Here is a 22628-nt window from a genome sequence, read left to right on the forward strand (position 1 = left end):
GTTGTGTGAAAATGTCTGGTCAACAAGCAATAAATCTATTTTATCACTGAAACTATAGCGTTAATTTGCTACCATATGAATAAAAGCCTATTTAAAATGCAAATCACAGTTTCACATATTAAAATAATCCCATAATTATTTTATTACACACTAATGTTCAATAAAATTGTCATTAACGCCATCTATCGTGGAATACCAACACCCACTCGTCCATAAATTGCGACCGGCGAATCGTTAATAAAACTTAATTCTACGAACCCGTTATTACAGTATTAAACGTAAATTAATAGCTGTTTTTATGGCCACAACACACGCCCACTTCAGAGAATCACTATGGTCAGCATTTCGCCAAGATGTCCCGATTAATGAGCTCCTCGATATACCTTAAGAGAGCTATCATGGGCATTTATATCCGATAGTGTGTGTACGGTGTTTAAAAATGTCCAGCAAGTTGGACAACTTGAGAGAGCGTGATAGAAACAAATTTTTATCACCTATATAACTTAACCACGTAAAATTTATTGCATTTAGTAAGTTTAGTGCAATGCAAACGCATTCTGCCTATTCGTTTCTTGTCAGGTTTTTTACACAAGTCCATAACTGAACCTAAATTAGTCTTTGTTGAATGCGAGCTATGCAAATGGCTTAGGCGTAGGTTTATAAATTAATAATGGTAAAAAACTAGACTGAGCATCAAAAGAGAAAATAAAGTTAACATCAAATTTAATCAAATGAAACAAATATTTAATATTCCATCTTTCACGTATTAACAAGATTTCTGAACAAAACAAACAGAGAAACTGAAATTCCAAAAATTACTTTATAAGCTTAATATCTCCGTTAAGACAAACAACGTCTTCGCCGCAACCGCAGTCGTTTCATTCGCAAACAAAATATTTAATAAGCAACCTTCCAAACTTTCTCGAACATTACTCATAATTCCAAACCGAAATCTTTGTCATACGCACATGGCTCACGTTTCCCTTATTGTAATTAAAATTTGTCTAATTAAGAGTCATGTCAAAGTACCGAATATCACACCTTGAATGGAAGAAAGTCTTAAATCGTATTATGTTGATTTTGACATAGGCTTTTCTTCTTCTGAGAGTGCGATATATCTCTGTGTTAATTTACGGTTTTGGTAAAATATTCATGGTGGTTATGAATTTATATTAAGCATTTGATGTTGATGGTAATGGGGTTTACTGTAATGTCACTGTTGTGGTTCTAAAGTAAGGGGAGTTAAGAGATTTTTGTTTTATTAAAACTTTGTTTACTCAGTGCTCTTGTCTTTACGGGTATGGATATTCGGTATTTAAGTAATCTCATTTGGACTAGAAGTACTCTACTATTATAAAAGACATAATAATTGAAACATGAAAGCGGTACTTAATTTTTGAAATGTAAAAAGTAGAAAAAGAAGAAAATAGAATCACTTAAGACAAAAAACTATTGTATAATTGATAGATATATGTTTGTCAAATACCCATTAAAAAAATCTTCCGACTAAATGAAATGAGAAAACAATTTTCACGTTTTCGTTAGTTAATCTTAACAGCTGTATGTCACAGTGTAGCAAACTAAGCGATGCAGGCGAAAATTTCCCGATAAAATTATCATAATGATGGCTAGGGCGAGGAACTGCGGGTGACAGGCTAATATCCTGCACCGCTACTGGATACGTGGCAATGTCGCTAAGTTTTATAATAATAGACGCTACACTGTTGCTATGCTTAACTTGTTAGTAGTACAATGTACTACAGATGTTGCCACTGTAGTATGAGCATAATTCTGCTTATAAAAATTCTTGAGACAATTTCGCCAAGAGTTATTTTTTTACTACTCTCGCACTTAGAATTGCGCTGTGTTGATTCACGACTTCCCGATGCAATGTTGGTCGCTTGGCGACTAATCACGGAGGTCGTATGAATAATCTTACATACTTGATTTTATTATAAACGTTACCATAAATTATTTTTAGGCTTATAGTATAGGATATTTTTGGTATATAAATCAAGCATCGCTAAGTTAAGTGCACAAGAGTCAAATATATACATAAATGTCCCTTCATCTGCATTCTGATGTTCATTCCTTAAAAAAACCTTGTGGAATTAAAATATTTTGAAAATGAAAACTTAAACACCTTTATTGTCGGAAACAGTGCGTATAATATCTTACTAAATACTATTTATTGGTAATCTGTAAATAAATTAAAGGATTTGTACATCAAAATTTCATTGTGACCTATCCATCACTAATTGAAATCATAGTTTTTACAATAAATTCATCAAAGACTTCACTTTCATCTCCTCAAAACTAAAAGTTAAAAACGTAAGTATATTTTCAGTGATCAGTCACAATGGGGTATTCTTGGTGTCGCGGCTGCGTGATGGTTCGTGCGTCAGCATTATTAGTTCATTACGCCGCGGTTACGCCCAGTGACGGGGGATAGGCAGAACATAGAGTGATGAGCGCCGAGAAGCATGGAGCGGGATAAGTTTAGTACAGATTCTGTAAGATGAAAAAGTGAGCAACGATCCTGATGATTGCTAAGATTTGAGAAGAAAAGGGATATCACGTATCACAGTTGACAACTAGTGTACTTGAAATTGGTGGTCACTGTTTAGTACACTGCTGCTTTGACGTAACGTGTTAATCACTATAATTTAAGGGAGAAACCACTGTACAACAAAGTAACTTTAAAAAGTTGCCAGCTGTATCTCGATTCTCTACCACTATTGACTACATCAAGAATTTTTATATACAAATCCAACAGCGCCTCTATCGGGCAACGAAGGAACGATTTTGGCAGTACATTTTAAATGTCAAACTTTCAATACTCGACAGTACCGACTGTAGAGAATCGCGCTAACCCTGTTCTTTCTAATTTACGTAAAATTTCAAACAAAATACCTCCTATGCAAAACCTTTGTGGGAGAGTACTAAAGAGGTCTCAATCGTCCATCACTAAGGTCCCTCCCTAACAAGTTAATGGCGTCTGTGCCTCAGAGATAGGCGCAAACACCCACTGACTGGCCTGTTCTACGCAAGCCTTTTAACCACTTTCAAGGCTCTTTTTTGGAAATTTTGTGGTGTCATTGACCTTAACGACGAATTAAGGATTTCAATTAGGTGACTGATTGAGGATAGTTTGGTTTAGTTAGTTTTTTGAACGTTGTTGTTCCTTAAAGGGTTGATAATAAACTAAGTGGTTTTGTTCTTCAGTCGTATAAAATATTATACCTATAACTAAATTTATCGCCATATAAAAATATATTTGTAACGATCGTTCCAAGTGACGTTATCTGGCCTCTGCCTACCCCTATAGGAAGAAGTATATGATTTTATGTAACTATGTATGTAGAACACACTGTTGCTCAGAATTAAACATTATAAAAAATGTGGTGGCACGATAATTGAACCGGGAATTGAATTTAGGACTCCTTGAAGACAAATTTTGACTTAGTCAGTGTCTACACGTCTCGAAAAAAAACCACATCAAATATAGAAGATATATTCTTTCATACATTTTCTAGCTAGAATAATTTGTCAGATCATAATATACGGTATCTCTGCGCAACAAAGATTTTAGGTAGCTATATTTTACCCGAATTTTGTTAGTTATGTTAGGTCCCATGCAAACAAGGGCGTGTAATAATAATACGGCTTTACTGAAACCTTCAGGGAAATATAGCAGTGATGTTATGTTGTGTTATTTATGATTTCGTTGGCCTCTTTTGCATGACCCACTGCTGGGTGTATCAGTATGAAAGGATGTTAGCCGTAGTCCAATTAATAACAGTATTATAATCAGCATACATCTCCTTCACATTATTACTTTTAGGAAAATAGTTTTTTCATGAAAAGAAAATCTCATAAAAAATTTTTTTCGGGCGTTCCTAGTCGGCACTATCAACGCGTGTTTGTTATAGTAAAAAATACTTAAAGAAGTTGTAGTTCTCGCATAATATTTCAGATTTTCATGAAAAGAATGGGCTATAGCCAGTAGGAAACCAACTAGCCTCCTTCGTAAGTTCTTTTCCTTTAAGAAAAGTCATTTCAAGAATAAAAATAGATTCGATTGATTTATTTCGACTGGTTTAAGCACAATACTATCTTAATATTGAACTATTATTAGGTCTTCTCCCGTAAGGACACCCGCTATAATTTGACAGAACACGCCCAATCCAAAATATCTTTAATTGGATACACAATACACGGTTAGCGGTGACTTCCCTAATTAGCCAGTTAGTAAGTTTGGTGGCCAGACTCATTGTGGTGTATTAGTTGGCTGAGTTTTGCTTCAACAACGCTATTGGGTACGGAAGAGTAATTTTGTAAGTTGGTAGTAACTTTATACTATTATTGTTCATACACACTGCTGAACAACGGGACGAAGAATGTCGTCATTGATGCGTTATTACCTTTCGTACTTCTTGTCTCTTGTAATAATTATGTTGCTATATTTAGACACACAAAGTAAGTTGGCGCGAATTATGAGTTTTTAGCGTGTCTTCCCCTTAAAGAATATTTAAAATTGACGGAAATAGTTGTTTTTATTTAGATACCGTCAAAAAGTTAAAGTTAACTTTTAAACTAGACATTTACTAGCAGAGGACATTCACGTTAATTGAACATAATTAAATAATAATAATTGCACTCAAATTAAAAAATATATTACAGTATTTGTTTTTTTATGTAAATAAATTACAACTCCAATTATACCTTTTTTTCAGACGGAAACAATACCACAAAGTTTTCAATAACCTTTAGAAAAATAAACTAAATTTTCAGGTTATTCGACAAGGTAAGGTAAAAGGTGTCAGGTGCGGCTTCCCACGCAACGAATGGGCAAGATGGGACGCGTGGGCGAGCCTGTCATAATGCAGTTTACTTGCTATGTATAATATGTACCTATGTATATCTTGTTGCATAAGATATGAACCACCCACGATAATGCTTTTGAATTTTGTTAAGTTATTTTGAGCTAATGCTTTAAGGATATCTGAAACCTTTTTTTTGCTTGTTGCATGTTGCTGGTTTGATTTTACAAATAAATGTGGATAACTTTTAGTCAGATAAAAAAAATTGTAATGCAAAATTTTGTTACTCTTTTAAATATTTCTCAACTTCAGTCTCATAAAAATATGAGCTGAGGAGAAAGATCTATAACTATTCGCTTCCAATCGTAATTGTAAACAGTTAATTTGCCTGGGGCTACTCATATAAGCCTTCATTATCGGTATTTCTAACACAGTTAAATATAAAGCCGGGCTTCCAAAAATCACAATTACAACATTACAAAAATAACCACAATTTTGTCATACAAACTTCATTCCACAAAATATTATCATGCATTTTACATAACCCAACAAAATTTCCAAGTATCCACAAAATGAGTCCTAAGTTGAAAGTTCGCACCCACTTGACCTAGCGTTAGAAATACGCGACCATAGATACGTTGGCACGTAGGAGGCCGTGTCGTTACGCCTGTCTCATATTTTTGCCGGCAGCTCAATAAGCGACGGCACGGCTAAGTTTGCCAACCTCTTCTAATTAATTTCTACTCCGTGCCGGTAAAGTGGGAACTTGGGGGCTGGTGTAATTGACAAGAGAAAGCGGGGTGAATATTTTTGTTTTATTTAATTATGTTTTCAACACGTGCACTTTTTTAAAACAACTATGAGGTACTGTACCAAAAATTTGTATCTTTCAATCGTTGATGCCAAGATTAAGTTTTCTCTGTACTTGTAACTACCCTCTAAATATTAAAGGAATATTCATATTTTATGTTAAGTTAATATGAATATGAAATATATAAAAGCCCTCCAGATAAGCCTGACATTTAGTTCTGGACAACATAGAGAGGAAATAAACTTTATGCGTTCCAAGAACTATAGTGCCTTTAGCAAATATACATTATCTTTTGCTGAATTACATAAAAGGCATACAGCTATGAAGCTCTATGATAATGAAATACTTAGTCAGCAACGAGAACAATGTAAATTTTAGAAACAAACTGTTAAAATATATAAATATTTGGAAAAAATCGCGTTCCTCTTTTACTTTGTACCACAGCTTTATGGGACTTTACACGGGCGATAGTGTAACTTTACCGCGCCTCGAATTGGTAGATTAATTCTAAAACAAAGCATTTGATCTGCTCAAGGATCATTCAGTGTTGTGAGTAAATTGTTCGATATTGCATGTACCTTCTGCTCAGCGGGCTTATCACGTATCTCATTTGACAACTAGTGTACGTCAAATTGATGCTCACTATTCAGTACATTGCTGCTTTGACGTAACGTGTTAATCACTTCATTCTAAGGAAGAAAGCAATGTGCAGTATAGTGGCTTTCAAAAATTTGACAAGTGAGATACGTGATAGCTCCCCTGATGTTCAGGCTTATGGTACATTGGATTATGGGGTGTTTATGGAATATTCGAGAACGATTCCGTGGAATTTAGGGGATTATTAAGATCGATTTTGATGGGGTTTTGTTTTGGATTTGTTATGTTTCCAGAAAACACTGCAGACGAGATTGGAGAAATTTTGTATCGATTACAGATTATTGGCTGTATATTTTTAGCTGGAACAGATTATTGGATGATTATAGAAATAGAGAAAAAACGTTTCAGCTAATACTTGCTGTATATTTAAAAAAGTTTATAGTATATCTGAAAGTCTGAATATGGCATTTGCATGTAAAACTTAGTAAGCGTGAGCTTAGTAATATTATGTGATTTGGATAATTCAATACCGTACCCAGTAATCAGTATATAGTACCTACTTATGCATCATCATTCTAAAGTACTAGCAAAATTACTTTTACTACATAAAATTAAACTTACATTACAAAATAAATACAGCCCTTTTTTAAACCCTAACTCATTCAGTACAGGCACAAGATTAATAGCTTAAAACTATTTAGTATGAATCCTAAATTCCCTGAATTTCAGTATTCCAGCCTAAATTATATTCAGTACATAAAAATACAAAGCACGGCCGCTAGATTTATTATCACCCTTGCGTCGAGCTTGGCACGTGGTCTACGAAATAAGAAATATTCAAGAAGTAAGCAAATATTGGATGAGTACAGTGATTCTCAAAGTTTTCCACAGTAATATGACGTCATTGAAGCAAGAATTGTGTGATTTATTATAAAAAGTTTTTTGGTGCAGTGTCCCATTGCTGAACACTTAAAATGTACACAAACTATATGATTATTGAATGCAATGTACACTTTTAGTCCAGTGTGAATTAAGGCGTTATCGAGATTTTTTTAGCAAAATCTCGTTATATACTCGATAGTACCGACTGTAGACAATCGTGCTACTGGCCTTGCTGATGTGACAATGGGTTTACTTGATAAGAAGGTTCAAAAAGTGTGAATTAGTCTCTTCGAGTTTAAAAGTCAAACTGCTGATAAATATGACGGTTGTTTAACAGTCGTTATTAATTTTAAAAAGGTATTCTTGCATAGCCACATAACAAATCGTATCTCTGAACTATTCGAAATATCCCATATCAATATAACCGTAGTAAATAAAATCTGACAATAGCATCGAAATGCGATATCACTGAACTTATGAGTCGAGTATAATGACACTCTGTGTGTTAATGCTAGGATTGAACAAAGGCCGTAAACGAACCACATTCGGTACACGATTGAATGAAACGCACTGGAGTGACGTCACGATTATGTAAGTGCGAATATGAGCACACGACAAATTTAAATTTTAGGCTGTAATAATTTTGTACTAGAATTTGCAATGCTTTCAATAGGTTTGTTTATGTTGAACAAAAACAACATTTATCAAGAATTTGTTTTTACTTCGAAGCGACCACTGCCCAAAATGGTCACCAATCTTACATTTGATTTGAAAACTATTGCTATAGTCTCGACAAAAAAAAACAGAAATTTGACTTGTATTTAGGCATTATTGGTCAATCTAGTCCCTCCTGTTCCTTCAAAATTTGTTTCAAGAATGGAGGAATTATAAATTTTAAGGAAACTTTGAGTAACAGTGGACTAGACAATATAAATATTGATAGAATTGAAACGATCATAGTTATAAGTTAGGTGTTTATTTTGCAGTTGAAAAGATTGTTGTTTTTATTAGTTTTACACTTTGCACAATCGTTTGTAGCTTCCAATCATTGGTAGTTTATTTTGGGAATTTTTATCATAGACGCAAATCCTACGTTTTGAGCGAATCTAACTGCTACTAAGACTTTTAAATTAAACACTACATACCAATATAATAATAAGAATATATGGGGTACCTGAAACAATAAAAAATATTGTAAGAGTTAATCTTTGAATCCACTGGCATTCAACATGCACAGATCTTGTAATCATTGCCCTACATAAATTGACCTTAAAAGTCAGCGTCCCAATTTCGAAACCTTCTAAAAACAGTATCACTTCAAAAATCCATTCACAATTACCACTCAAACAAAGTCCCATCGACTTTGAAATTCACACAATTCTTCAATGGTTTTTGAACCACAAAAAGATCGTCGAATTCAATGCGGCGAACCACTTGTGAAACATTTCGAAACACTTGAAAGTTCTGCTCTCAATGATAAGTTTAAGGTTTGGAACCGCAGCCCCTTACCCTTGAAGCGAAAGTACTTTTCTTACACAAAATGTGAATTAGAAAAGTATGTAGTCACTAAAAGTTAGTTATTGATTTGGTTTTTAAGCGATCAATTTTGGGAACAAAATAAATTGGTGTGAATTAGGTTTTAAGTTATCTGTTATTTTAATACTATTGTAAATAATTTGGTAGTGAAAAGCGTTTCTGCCGTGCTTTTTTGCCATTGAAACAAATGCATAACCAACTGCGTAAGATGAAAACGCTAAGAAAAAATACACGAAACAGTTCAGAAGACCATAATTTCAAAATATTCGGAGAGCTCTCTTCTTGTCTAATCTTCTTTTCGTCTCGTCGTAATTAAATGTATATCTATTTCACGAATCACGAATTAATAACTTTAAATAAGAGTATTTAAATATTCGATTACAATAATAATGTTTTTACAAATCCTAAGATCTTCAAAGCAACTTCTGTTCGCTTGATTATACCTTCACAATTTTGACAATCGTTACTGATCGTCCCAAAGTATCAAAAGCATTTGACACTAAATAATGTTCTTATAACTAAAGATTAATTCTAAGTTAGTGTTTATATTGTATTTCTGTAGCTATAAGTCGTGAAACTTGTCCGACAAAACGGCAATTATAACTTTGGATAGACGTCTTTGGACGGACCAATGTTTATGTTTTAGAGAACCTAAATTGTCTAGTGATGAAATGAAGGTTTGTTCTAAGACGTATTATTTAGGAGCTGTTATTGTTCGATAAATTTATTTTGATGACTTTTAAGATGTAATTACTGAAGACTTTATACCAAGTTCTTGGTAAATAGCAATACTTTTAAGCGTTTGTAATTCATTGTCATTTTTCAAATCGTAGACATGGAAATATTTCTAGTATGTATTGCATACACGGAGTTAGAAAATATTCCTGTTAAGTTACATTATACATAGTTACTGTTATTGTCTGCCAAACTAGCCAGTTAGCTGTCAATACTACTAAAATACGTGATACATTTTATATATGTATATTTCCTGTAGGTATGTGACAGTAGTAATCGTTTCCTTACTCATGTTAGAGGCTTCAATTTATAAAGAACACACCTTGATTCTTCAAGTACCTAACAAACGATTCCAAGCCGTCTAATCAATTACCTCAAACGAACACGTTAGCGGTTTACGTAAAGTTAGCCCGTTAATGTCCTACGAAAATGAAGCTAACGCAAACTTGCGCACAATTACAATTGCGACTACTAATCCTCGCATATATTAGGAGTACGATCATGGTATAATTGAACCCTTTTCACTAGCTGTCCGTTAGACAGTTTAAATTCTAGTTCGCAATTGTTTAATTTAAATTAAGCTACGAAATAAGGGAGATATTTCAACGTGAGTTTACTATCATTTTAATTTGTATTATCTACGAATGCTTGCTGCTTTAATTATTTACGTGTAATTAAGAAAAGGTATTGTATGATTTTTGATGGCGTCTAGACTCTTTTTATTTAGTATTTATTTTTTGAATAACACAATCTAGTTTTTTGTGTTTATTAATTATTAATTCGTTATCATATTTACTTTTATTTCTGTGAAAATGATCTAATATCGTCTTGTGTTGAAATTGATAACAACTTACTGAATAAATTACATTTTCAATCAACATGATCAAAAGAAATATAAATGTAAAAATAACTCAAACTGAAAATTTGACTAGTTAAAAATTGTATATTAAACTTTTGTATTATAATACAAATTCATAAAAAGTAAGTTGACTTAAAGAAAAGATAAAAGAAAAATATTAGGTGTAAGAATTTATTCTTATGCAAAACTACGATTAATATGAAGTATCAAATTATTTTATTCTTTGTATATCTTTCTGACTTTAAACATATTCATCTTTTTTTGTAATTTAGCTTGAAATATTTCGAAAAAAGCATTGTTCTAAGTTATTTGAAAGTTATGGTTCAATAACAGTTCGTTTAACTGCGTTAATAAATGTATTGATTTTTCAAACGTGTTTAACAGGTAATGCCTCTTGATACTTTATATGAACATGCTAATTATATTTTGAAGGTGCAATTTTTTCGTCTTTTCTTTAACGAGTAATCGTAAATTAATAATTTTTCATTACATTTTGTTTTATTTTCTGAAAAAATGCATGTCTTCTGCAAGTATTGTCTTCAAATATAATATTATGTACCTGTTACATTTTTTACTTATTGCACAGCAAAACAACTTTTTTTTAATACGCTTAATTACTATATACTAAGCAGTAACCCGTCACTGTGATGTCGACATCAAAATTTGTTTCACAGATTTCTACTGTAGAGCCACTTTTTTATAACTGGTGTTGTAAGTAAATACTTATAAATTCAAACTTTTTCAGAAATCCTTGTACAAGAGACACAAGTAAGTTCAATAAAGACAATTTTATTAACAAACAAAATACCTAGTTACTTCGTTGGAGCATGTTTGGAGGACTTTACATAAGTAAATTTGTCGAAAGCCGTTCGCAACTTGCGCTGTTTGTTGTACATTATCGTCATATTTCTCAGCGGATCTTTGCACCACTATCAAGGTTTTATTCGATCGTGACTGTAGTTACCGAATTATAGACAAAGAGAAGTTTTAAAAAATGTAAGTGGCAATGCCTAGGTGTAAACGGAAGCAGACTTGGTAGATAAAAGTTGAAAATTGTGTATGTGTTGAAAATGTATTTAATAAGAGCTTATATGAATAAAAGTAAATAATGGTTACACGGAAAGTGCAAAATTTATTATATAAAAAAAATAGACAAAAACATTAAGAAATGTTCGTCAGCAAAAAAGGCTCACATGGTCATAAATTAAATGGTTCTAAACAAGTTGCTAATGCAACACTCATTTTATATAACTACAGCACCCATAGTAAACTATTGTAGTTACATAGACATCTTGGTAAGAGCCAAAGTTTACCCTATCGAATAAATTTACGAAAGTTCCCAAGTTTTGATAATGATTTGTCTTTTTTAAGCGAACACAAGTTTGTTACAAGTTTCAGTTGTAAATTAATGTTTAGCACTATTTACGATTAACGCTGTTTACTGTTTAGTTTCAGATAATATTATATTTGTTTTGGGGTTTAATAAATATCTTAACAATAGAAACAAACTTAAATGAATAAAGTTCGGTCTTTGATTATTACATATTTATTTATTGTATTATATTCTTTAAAATACTACTTATTGGCTTAAACAGAAAATATTAAATAATTTAACTATTAACTAATTGGTTCACCATTTTTTTTAATTTTAAATATTCTTCAGCTTTACTACCCACGCATCAATTACAGAACGACTCTACGCAAAACAAAAATTATAATGAAACCTAAGAGTTAATATATGTGATATTTTATTCATTTTTACTAACGCAAACATATCCACTGGCAATAGCTAGTGATACATTCTCCAAACTAAAATAATAGCTCCTAAAAAACACCCAACATTTTTTTCACAATACAATATTTGGTCCCGCAAAACTTTGTAGCGAAATTTCCTTTCACAAAATAGGCTTTTACGAGCCAAAGGATCTTACCTCAGGTCTGCGTAGATTGTAGTTGTGACGTCACGGCATCTATTCTACCGATCTTCAGAATCACCCGCCGTGAACTTGCCTAATATCCGCTGAGTTAACTCAACACTGCGAGCCGCGATGGAAGAACGTCGTAAGCGACATACATGAAATTTTAAATGAGAGACGTTTTATTGATTCATGTTTTATATTTTAAATTTTAAGTTCTTGACTTACTGTTACTGTGGAGTCCTGTGGTACACTGTGTTGTATTACTCAAAAAGCCGGGTGTAGATGCTTGAATTTCGAATAATTATAGTAGTAAGCAAACCACACCGTATAATCATATATAACACGATAACTCTGTTACGATAAATGTTAACGATTTAAAACTTTAACTTTTGCCGTTTACGATATTTTGTTTCAACTGTATTAATATTGCCAGTTATCTAAGTATGGATCTAGTCGTCTTGGTAAATAGTTCTTAATCATTCTAGCTATATGGGGCCCGAGCGCCCACTTACTTTTTAAAGAAATGACCAAACGCCTGGTCGAGAATTTAACATTTTGATATAAAGGTGAAATACCTATTTTTTGTCGCTTACGATGTTCTTCCATTACAGGCTCGCCTGAACGAATTTCTTTTATAAAGATATTTTGCGTGGATATTTTTGTTATAATCGATAAAAATTTAGTGGTAGTTTTTGTGCTTTAGATCGTTGAAGTTGTAACGTAGATATTTTTTTAATATAATAATATGATTGACAGCATGACTGTATGTATGGATATAAATAATGGGAAGTTTGTAAGGAAAGTACGTAGTGGCATTTTCTGGTCTCTACCTACCCCTATGGAAAAAAGGCGTGATTATATATAAATATGTGTGTTTGATAGTGGGAACGTAATTTTTAAAGCGGAAGAATTCTCGCTGAACAAACTAAACTTGACATCTCTGGCATTCTTTCAAGTACTGCTTGAAATCTTAAAATACATTATTTCTTATCATGTTTAATGACAAGTATGTATAGGATTTCTTGTATTTATTTTCAATGAATTTATGTTTCATAATTTGTACCTACACAGAAACATACGTAATTTTGTCTATAAATATTAATGTCAAAACACGTCTGTTACTTTTTCTCACTCAGGAATCTGTTTCTTCCTAGCAGTGTATGTATAACATGCAGTAACACGTACAATTTTTCTGAGACCATATAGAAAAAATAAGACCAACTAAGCAACAAAAATATTTCACACTGACCAAACAGATGATAAATGTAAAGCCAAACAACAGAAGCAACAACACAAATAACGATATATTCTCTCAATAAGATCTACACCTATGACTTAGAGCGGAACAAACAATTCCAATTTGTCGTAATGTCTCTATAAACGAGCTGCGGTATGAAAAACTTTTGTCATTTATGAGCGCGATGATACACCGCTTGGGAATAAGAGGTTAGAGTAGCGGAGCGGTGAGCGGGTCGTAGAGCGAAGCGTACAACGGACGTAGAGCGGATCGTAGAGCGGGGCATAGAGCGAGGCGATTGACTTATGCCCGATTTCTGAGTACATTTAGCGGTAGTTTATCTATCCAATAGCGTTTTTTTATATGAGTTTAAACGCTATTGAATAGATAAACTACCGCTAAATGTTAAAACCGGGGGTTGCTATATCATACTCAATTTTATAATAGGCTTCAAAATTAAAAAGCTCGATGCGCAGTAGAAAAGGTACTCAATTAACTGCTGAGACCGCGGAAGTGATTCAACTCGTAGTTATCCCACTGCTGGGCAGAGATCTCGCGCGGGTTGGGAACGTTGCTTGCCCTCAAGAAATTTTAGGCGTGCAAGGCTTCATCACGATGTTTTCCTTCACCGTTATTTTAAGTGGCAAAGTAGTAGATACACTCTCCGTATCATTGACTATCATACGTGTTAGCATTTGACCTACATGAATAAATTATTTGATTTTTATACATCAACAAATTCAATTTTGTTTTGCAATATTGGAGCAGATACACTCCTCTTTTCAAATATCTACATTGTTTCATTAGTATCAATCTGTATTTCAAATAGTTCACACTCCTTACTTCACTCTCAACGTTACTATATCCACAGCTTTACCTGTCTTGTCATTTATGTCCGCGATGATACACAGCTCAATTGCGCTGCCCCTTGTTATATCTGTCTCAACTTCACCAAATCTCGGCGGACAGTGATTAAAATGTTTCCTTGTCTTTGGGAAACGAGTTTTGGGGTCCTAAAACTAAGTTTTGAGAACGATTGCAACCTGAACCTTTTATTAATTGTATTTCAAGAACTTAGGTTACCACTTTTCTTATTTAGAGCACAGGTTTTCAGTTTGTTTTCAATTGTCTTGTGTAAACGTGATCCTTATTTAGTTTTGACATAATTAAATTCATTCACTATATCTTTCTTTAGAATGTAATAAGATGATATTTTTTTCTTTTTTCTTTTAAAAAGACAAATCCCGCACTAAGCATTGCTCTCGTGTCACGGGGACTTTTACAAAAATACAATAACATAACAACGGAAACAAAGCACAACCAGACCCGAAACAATCCGAGGCAGTCAAATTGAGAGATCGCTTTGTGTAATATTCACGTTTCCTGGCTAATATTAGTGCAACTTATATGAATAACGTGTTAATCCTTTAACCATCTCTTATTTTTATTCTATAAACCCAAAAAAAAAACGCCACCACCAAACGAAAATTTAAAAGCAAATCAATGAAAATTCCCAACAAAATTCAATTTAAACGAAATAAACCCACAACAAATACAAAGCGATGTTGGCAACATTATAAATCATAAATATGGCAACACTACGTTCGCCTTCGGTGGGCAAATGAGGATACAATGTCGAGGCCCACTGCTGGTGTCATTAAACAGTTGTTATGTACCCAATGCTGTTACGATTGCAAACGAAATTCCCATTTAAAAATAGACTAGAGTGTGAAATTTCGTATTGGTTTTTTAAATATTCTGCGGTGGGAATTGTTGTGCATTTTGTATTTTTCTTTGATTTTATTTGGATTTTGTACATTTGCGTTGTTTGCAGAGTTCATTAGCTATGTGTTTGAGATAATTATTGATTGTATTATTATTGTAATTCAACTTTTCTCTTAACTACTTTCTGATCTCATCATCACTTATTAATAATATAAAGCTGAAGAGTTTGCTTGATTGAACATACGAATCTTATGAACTACTGTTCCGGGTTGCCTATTTTTGTGTCAGAAAGACCATTTATTAAGAAAGGCTATAAGATTCAGCTATAACTAATAGGAACTAAGCAGCAATTATACAGTCGACGCAAACAAAATTGCGGGCAGTCGCACAGTCGCATAAGACAATATTTTTGAAAATTAAGTTAAAACTAAGAACCCATTTAACAACGAGCGTGACATATGACTAGAAACCACATTAGTTGCTTTAATCTTTTTTCTAATTTGAAATTGATTACACACCAGTGCGAATTAGCAGCAGCATAGAGGTAGTTTCCTTATCCACTACGAATCCACTACTTACTCACAAAAGTAAAATCCACAGTGTAAAATCTAATTTCAATAAAATATTTACAGCCACACATTATTGTACTTTTCACGAGTAGAATAACAAACGACAAGACTGAATGCCACTCAATCGTCTCGAGGGCATCTCCTTCCATACACTTGTGCAGTGTAACTCGATATATTCCTGTTGTTCACTTACACCACTTGACCTATATTTATCACTTTTACTTTACATACTGAAAGAAAAGTATTTTCAATTGAGGTTCAGAGAGATTTCTTGAGAATAGACATACCTAATAACACGATTGTTTTACTCGAACGTGTTTCGCTATTACAATGTTAGTCTCACATAATAGTGGGCATTTTACGTTTCAACATTTTGGGCTAAATATTATATTTTAATAGTTAGCCATATTTCTGGACACGAGGTTCGAACATCACGTATCGTATCGCTCAAGTCACTTAGGCAGCTATTGTAAACAAAAACATTTATTAACTATCTTTAACACTGCGCTAAGAACATCGTCAGGTTAATTGGTGGCTAAATAACACCATTTTGAGTATCACACAAACAAGAAGAAATCAAACTTCTGACCTTTTAGAAAATCCTGTAGCATAGTAATTATCTTAACTACTACACTACCAATGCCTTTCGGAGCCATTCGAGCAACCCTACCTTACCGTAGCAAATATTGAACAAACTAAATGTCCTCTATCCGACCGCCCACAGGCTATTCTTTACAATTGATATTTAATCTTTTTCGTACTTCCTCAACACACCAACCCTTTGGGCTAAGTTACAATACAGACGACTTAATGACCTATAAAGCCTCCCAGATTCGTTCGCTAATGTGTTTTTAATGGCGTACATTTTGCTATTGAACTGTCATTTAATATGGCTAACAGAATTTACGACATGGCTTTGTTATTATTTGCGCGAGAAATTTATGACTCACTTTCGGGTAATTATTGGGTTTAAAAATGTCCGGGGTTATTTATTGGTGTGTGGGGTTGATAACCCTTTGTTTGTGGGTTTGTGGACTAGTTGAAAAGAGTGTATTTCATTTTTAAAACGCAAGAGAAATTTTCCGAATATCTTGTTAATTTTAGTATTTTTTACTATTTGTAAATCTTGTAATGCAGATGTTTCTTGTGACTGCAAGGTCAATGACCTAAACAACATCTTATAAAGCCATTCCATAAGGACATGCTAACTAGCTCAGCGTGTGTCTATCAAAAGGTAATTCAAAGTTGATAAATGCACAGTTTCATCAAAAACCAATCAAAGGTTTTCAATCTTAATGAAACACATCGACATTAGCTAAACCGAAGACTGGTAACACGAAAAATCAAATGAAAAACGTTACTGCTGATAGTTATTCTACCTTTGACACATTTCTATAGTCTATTGGTAAACATTCGAATAGCTGTCCTTCGCTATTATTGGCATTTTGTGATATTTAATACATACAAAGAAAACACGACCTTCCCTACTGAAATTGACCACTCACTTCCATTCAGAAATCGAGACTATTCCATGAATGAACTACAAAAATAACTCACGTTTTTCCATTAAATCTTTTGCAACTGAAGTCTCCTAGACCTTTCTGTTTTCTATAAATATGAAACTGTTTGAGACATCCCCTATCAAACGTCAAAACAGCATGTATACAAATAAAAGCGAAAAAAAGAGACATGTTTCTATTTTCGAGAACATTATTTGTACAAAAATATTCCGTGCCATTGTCCTCAATATGCCAATCAATGGATAAATAGGGGAGAATATAAATAACTAGTTTCGTTTTCGACTTTTCCTTAAAAGATCACGTATTTTAGAAAGTAAAAGAATTACAGACCTTATCATAGTCGCCTTTGAATTCAAGATTGGTTTAAAGATTTTTATCAACGTAGTTCTTTTTAAGAGTAGGTAAAGCTTTAGAGCTACTATCGTAGTGAAATATCAGTCCTATGAACGCACTATTTTACACATAGTATGTAAACATAGTTTGACTGTTGGTATTTACACCATACACGATTTAAATCAGTAGGTAGCTACAATGGCGGCTACTTATACAATTTTCTTAATAATAAATCAAAATTAAGTTTTTAATTAATTTTCTTTCAACTCCATGTGATCAAATATTTGGACTTCTAGCTTAACAACAAGTAATACTTTACAGACAAAACGACAAATTTACTTTCGTGTTTCTATTTTAAATATACAAGAAGTATGGATGTATGACACGACCCGTTTCCGACATTGTCTGTTAAGGATCGGTGTCAATTTGCCCGAGGGTCGCGTACCTTTTGGTATTTGTGTCAAATCAGAGAAGCCTTTTTAATATATTTTAGACAAAGACACGTGAGATGGATGAGCTGCCTAAGATCTGGGGTAAAGGTGGATGTTACAGGAACGTTTTTTTAGGTTTCAAATTAGTGTCAAAGTTTTTTTATTCTGCTGGATCAGATATATTGCTGACTACGTGGTAAATTATTTTTTGTATTTTGGAGTTTGTCAAGCATGAAGGACAACAGGAAGATTATGCATACTTAATGTTTTCTAAATCTTTATTATTTGTACTTATTATTGTTAACCAATATAGGTAAATTAAATATTTCAATAAAAAGAAATTAGGGTCATTTCAGTTGTAGTTTCGCTGTTCGACAATATAATACAAACATTGACGCATAACATTATATAATTTTATTGAAAATTAGCATTGAAGTGGAGGTGGATTATCTTACTAAAAACCTATTTACTTGTGCTTTGTTGGAAAATTCGAGTTATAGATGAGGAGGTAGGGATGTTATAAACCTCTCTACAAACTCCGGAGGAGGACTTTTGTGTCCTGCCCGGGATGGGAGTGTCCACTGGGAATTGTTCTCGGTGGATTCAAACCGCAAGCCTAGCTCAGTTCGCTGGGTTAGGATCGGGGACTGCTTCTCGGAGATTGGGGAGACAGCGGTCGCGAGGAAGAAAACCTCTATAAAAAATTACGGTTCTCTGCTCTGGCAGAGGATACAGAGGGACGGGTCCTGTGTAGCAGTTGTTGCGCAGGGTTCTTATGGAGGACGGGCTCGGTGTGCACTAACACTGCCCCGAGCGGACAGGGGGCTGGCCGTCGCCGCCCCTGTCAACCGTCAAAAATCGTAATCCCGTTCGTGTCATGTTTACGAACGGGACCGAGGGCCTTGCCTTGACCGGCCGGGCCGCGAGGAGTAAACCTCTATAAAAAATCCCCTAGAAACTCCGGCAGTGGCGCCCCCCTTTGGGGCCTTGCGTGGTCGGGGTTCACTCGCTCTGCGAGTGGCTGGAGGGTAATATCAGCCACTAGCGGCCAACCCTGGGGTACCTCCCGCCCCCCAGCGGTATAAGGGTTACCGGGGTATGAGGCCACTGCCCCGGTGGACATAATGTTGCTCTCATACTCGTGGGAACTGAATGGAACCAAATTTATTAAATGAAAACGTTGTTGTGGAGGAGGAGAGAGGAAAGGCGACTAGTAATCTACCGGGTCGGAGTGGACGCGGTAGATTTGTATCGACAAGTCGCGGACGTAGCCAATCGTCGGGGCCTTCGGGCAAGAATTGGCGAAGTGAGTCGGTTAGCGACCTCAGCATTGCCGACTCCGGTTCGGAAAGGAGTGAGGTGGTTTCGGGCCCTCTGGAAGACCCTAAGAAGCGATACCTACGGAAGAGGCCGATTGTCGTTCGCGATGACTTCCTTGTACCGTCGGAGCCCGGAAGGGAGCAAGAGGCTCCTTCCAAAACTAGGAAGGTGCGGAAGTCAAAAAAGAATGAACCCGCAATGAATGCGGCTACCGAGCTACCTTTAGAGGCCTCCAGAGGCGATGCTGAGTCACTTATGAGTGACTCAGCCTGTTCAACGGGAGGAGGAGATCGAGCGCCTGTAGCACGGTCGATGTTGTCAACAGAAGATCTGACGGCTGCTGACATAGCCGTCAAGATTTATGACAATTTAGATGAGATGTTAATTGTCACAGAACATTCTCTCAATTTGAAGGGAGCGTCTAAAAAGCGATTGAAAGACGCTTCGAAAGCCATCAAAACCCTCACCTCCAAACTCTCGAGGAGGTCAGTGAACGAGGAGACACTTTTATTAAAATCTGAGAACCAACGCCTTCAGGCGGAGATGGACAGTTTGCGCCAGGAGATGGAGGCCCTGCGACAGTACGTTGCAACGGTTTCAGCTCCGCAAATTGAGGCTCGTAACACACTCCAGGGACGGGTGTCCCAACCGGCAGCAGTGGATTCAGCCATGGAGCGTGCCATCAACGACTTTCGGTTGATGGTCGACGCCAGGTTTGGGGCAATTGAGGCGCGGCTGCCTTCGGAGCCCCGAATGCGACCTCCGCTTGCGGCGGACAAAAAGAAAGAGGCGGCGCCCGTTGCGCCTGTTGTAACTCCAACTTCTGAACCTACCCCTGCCCCTTCGTCCCACCCCGCGAAGAAGGGTAAAGGAAAGGGAAAGAAAAGGAGGGATGGTCAGGTTTCCGATCCCAGTACTGCTGCGTCAACTTCTATCGACGCCCCGGCTGCCTCACAGGACAGTTGGAGCACAGTAGTGCGCCGCAAAGGCGGCAATAAGAAGCAAAAGGCGGTCGCAGCTACTGCTCCTACTGCGGCTTCCAATAAAGCGCTTCTCTCAAAGGGGAAACCGAAGCCGGTAGCTGTACTTAGACCACCGTCGACTTCGGCTATTGTATTGACCCTGACCCCGGAGGCTCTGGCAAACGGGGTCACTTATAGGGCCATCTTGGACCGGGCCAAATCGGTCATTGTCCTAGCCGAACACGGCATTGAAAGAGGCTGCCAGATACGCGAGACCGCTACCGGCGCACGCATTTTGGAGATAGCGGAGGATCCGGAAGGTGTGAAGGCTGACTCCTTGGCCTCGGCTTTGGGAGCACTCCTTGGGGACGTCGCTAGGGTATCCAGGCCAGTTAAGTCCGCAGAGATGCGAGTACTGGGTCTGGATGACTCAGTTTCCCCCGAGGAGGTTTCGGCGGCTATTGCACGCGTCGGAGGCTGTAGCGTGGAGGCAGTCTCGTGTGGGGAGGTTCGACGGAACCCGAGAGGCCAGGGTACGGCCTGGGTCAGGTGCCCGGTCGCGGTCGCCAAGAAGGTTGCCGAAGCCGGCAGATTGTTGGTAGGCTGGGTGTCGGCTCAAGTTAAAATAGCCGAGCCCAAGCCCATCAGGTGTTTTAAATGCCTATGCATAGGTCACATACGGGCCAAGTGCGACTCTGAGGTTGACCGCAGCGAAGTTTGTTTCCGCTGCGGTCAGTCCGGCCATAAGGCAGCCACGTGCTCCGCGGAGCCAAATTGTGTTATTTGCGCTGCTGCCAAGAAGTCGGCGGGGCATAAGCTTGGTGGTCCGGCGTGTTCTAACCCCAGACTCAAATCGAGGGGGAAGAAGCCCCATTCTAAAACAAATGTAAAAGGCCGTGATGAGTCGTCTTGCCTGGAGGAAGTCGCAATGGTTGTAGCATAACTATGACCACATTGCGCTTCCTTCAGGCGAACTTGAACCACTGCGCCGCTGCTCAGGACCTGTTTGTCCAAAGCATGGTGCAGTGGCAATTACATGTTGGAGTAGTCGCCGAGCCGTACCGCATTCCTCCCCGCGATGACTGGGTCGGGGATAGGGACGGCTTGGTGGCCCTCTATAGACAGTCCATCGCTGGCTCCCCTCCCTTCGAAAAGGTAGCGAAAGGCAGGGGATGCGTGGCAGCGTCTGTAGGGACACTGGTTGTCGTCGCGTGCTATTGCACGCCAAACTGCCGCCTGTCCGACTTCGAGGAGTTCCTCGGAGAAGTCAGCAGGCTGGTGAGGTGGGGCCAACCAGCTCAGGTGATACTTGCCGGGGACTTTAACGCTAAATCGGCGGTCTGGGGTTCTCCGGCGACATCTGTGCGGGGCAAAACCCTCGAAGAGTGGGCTACGGCTTCCGGGCTGGTCTTCGTGAATCGGGGCTCGGTCAACACTTGTGTGCGACATAATGGCGGTTCGATCGTTGATCTGACGATTGTCAGCGCTGCCCTCGCACGGCGTGTCCAGGGATGGGAGGTGCTGGAGGGGGAGGAGACTTTATCGGATCACCGGTATATCCGGTTTGAAGTTCTTCCCTCTCCAGCAACATCGAATGTCCCGCGTCGAGCCCTGCGTGGTGCTGGTCCTAGATGGGTGTTGGGCCTGCTTGACCGGGAGCGTCTGGTTGAGGCCGCGTTAGTGCAGGCGTGGAGCAGTCCGTCGGAGGGTCCTGTTGATATAGAGTCCGAAGTCGACGATATTATCTCCGCAATGACGCACGTCTGTGATGCGGCCATGCCGCGCTCTCGCCAAAGCCCACCGAGACGTCGGGCGTATTGGTGGTCACCGGAGCTTGCACAGTTGCGCGCAGCCTGCGTATCGGCACGTCGTCGATACGCCCGCAGTAGACGCCGCCGCCGCAATGAAGCCCGTGAGGCGGAACTATACGCCGCGTACGTAGAGTGCCGCAGAAACCTTACAGCGGCTATAAGGGACGCCAAGCGGATGGCTTGGGAGGAGTTTGTGCAAACGCTGGAGCTCGATCCATGGGGGAGGCCTTACAGGCTGGTGCGGTCACAATTACGTCCCTGGGCTCCGCCTGTGACGGAGAGTCTCCAGCCAGAACTCCTCCAACAAGTGGTGTCCGCATTGTTCCCGGATCGTGGAAGACATTCTCCCCCGACCATGTTGGCGGGGGAAGCAGTTCTGGATGAGGAGGCAGCTGCGCCAGAACTCAACCAGGCCGAGTTGCGTTTGGCACTGAAGAAATTCAAAGGACGCAACACTGCCCCTGGGCCTGATGGCATTCCGGGTCGGGTCTGGGCATTGGCCTTGCCTGATGCGCTTGAAGTAAGGGTACTGCGGCTGTTTTCCGCGTGCCTGGAACG

At 37.5% G+C, this 22628-nt stretch overlaps 1 protein-coding gene across 1 annotated transcript in view; it reads right to left on the reverse strand.

The window, feature by feature from the left end:
- Positions 1-22628, reverse strand: part of LOC142980659 (uncharacterized) — a 369012-nt gene that overhangs the window by 131734 nt on the left and 214650 nt on the right. The gene's annotated exons all lie outside the window — the stretch shown is intronic.

Source organism: Anticarsia gemmatalis, chromosome 18, assembly GCF_050436995.1.
Source record: "Anticarsia gemmatalis isolate Benzon Research Colony breed Stoneville strain chromosome 18, ilAntGemm2 primary, whole genome shotgun sequence".
NCBI classification, from domain to species: domain Eukaryota; kingdom Metazoa; phylum Arthropoda; class Insecta; order Lepidoptera; family Erebidae; genus Anticarsia; species Anticarsia gemmatalis.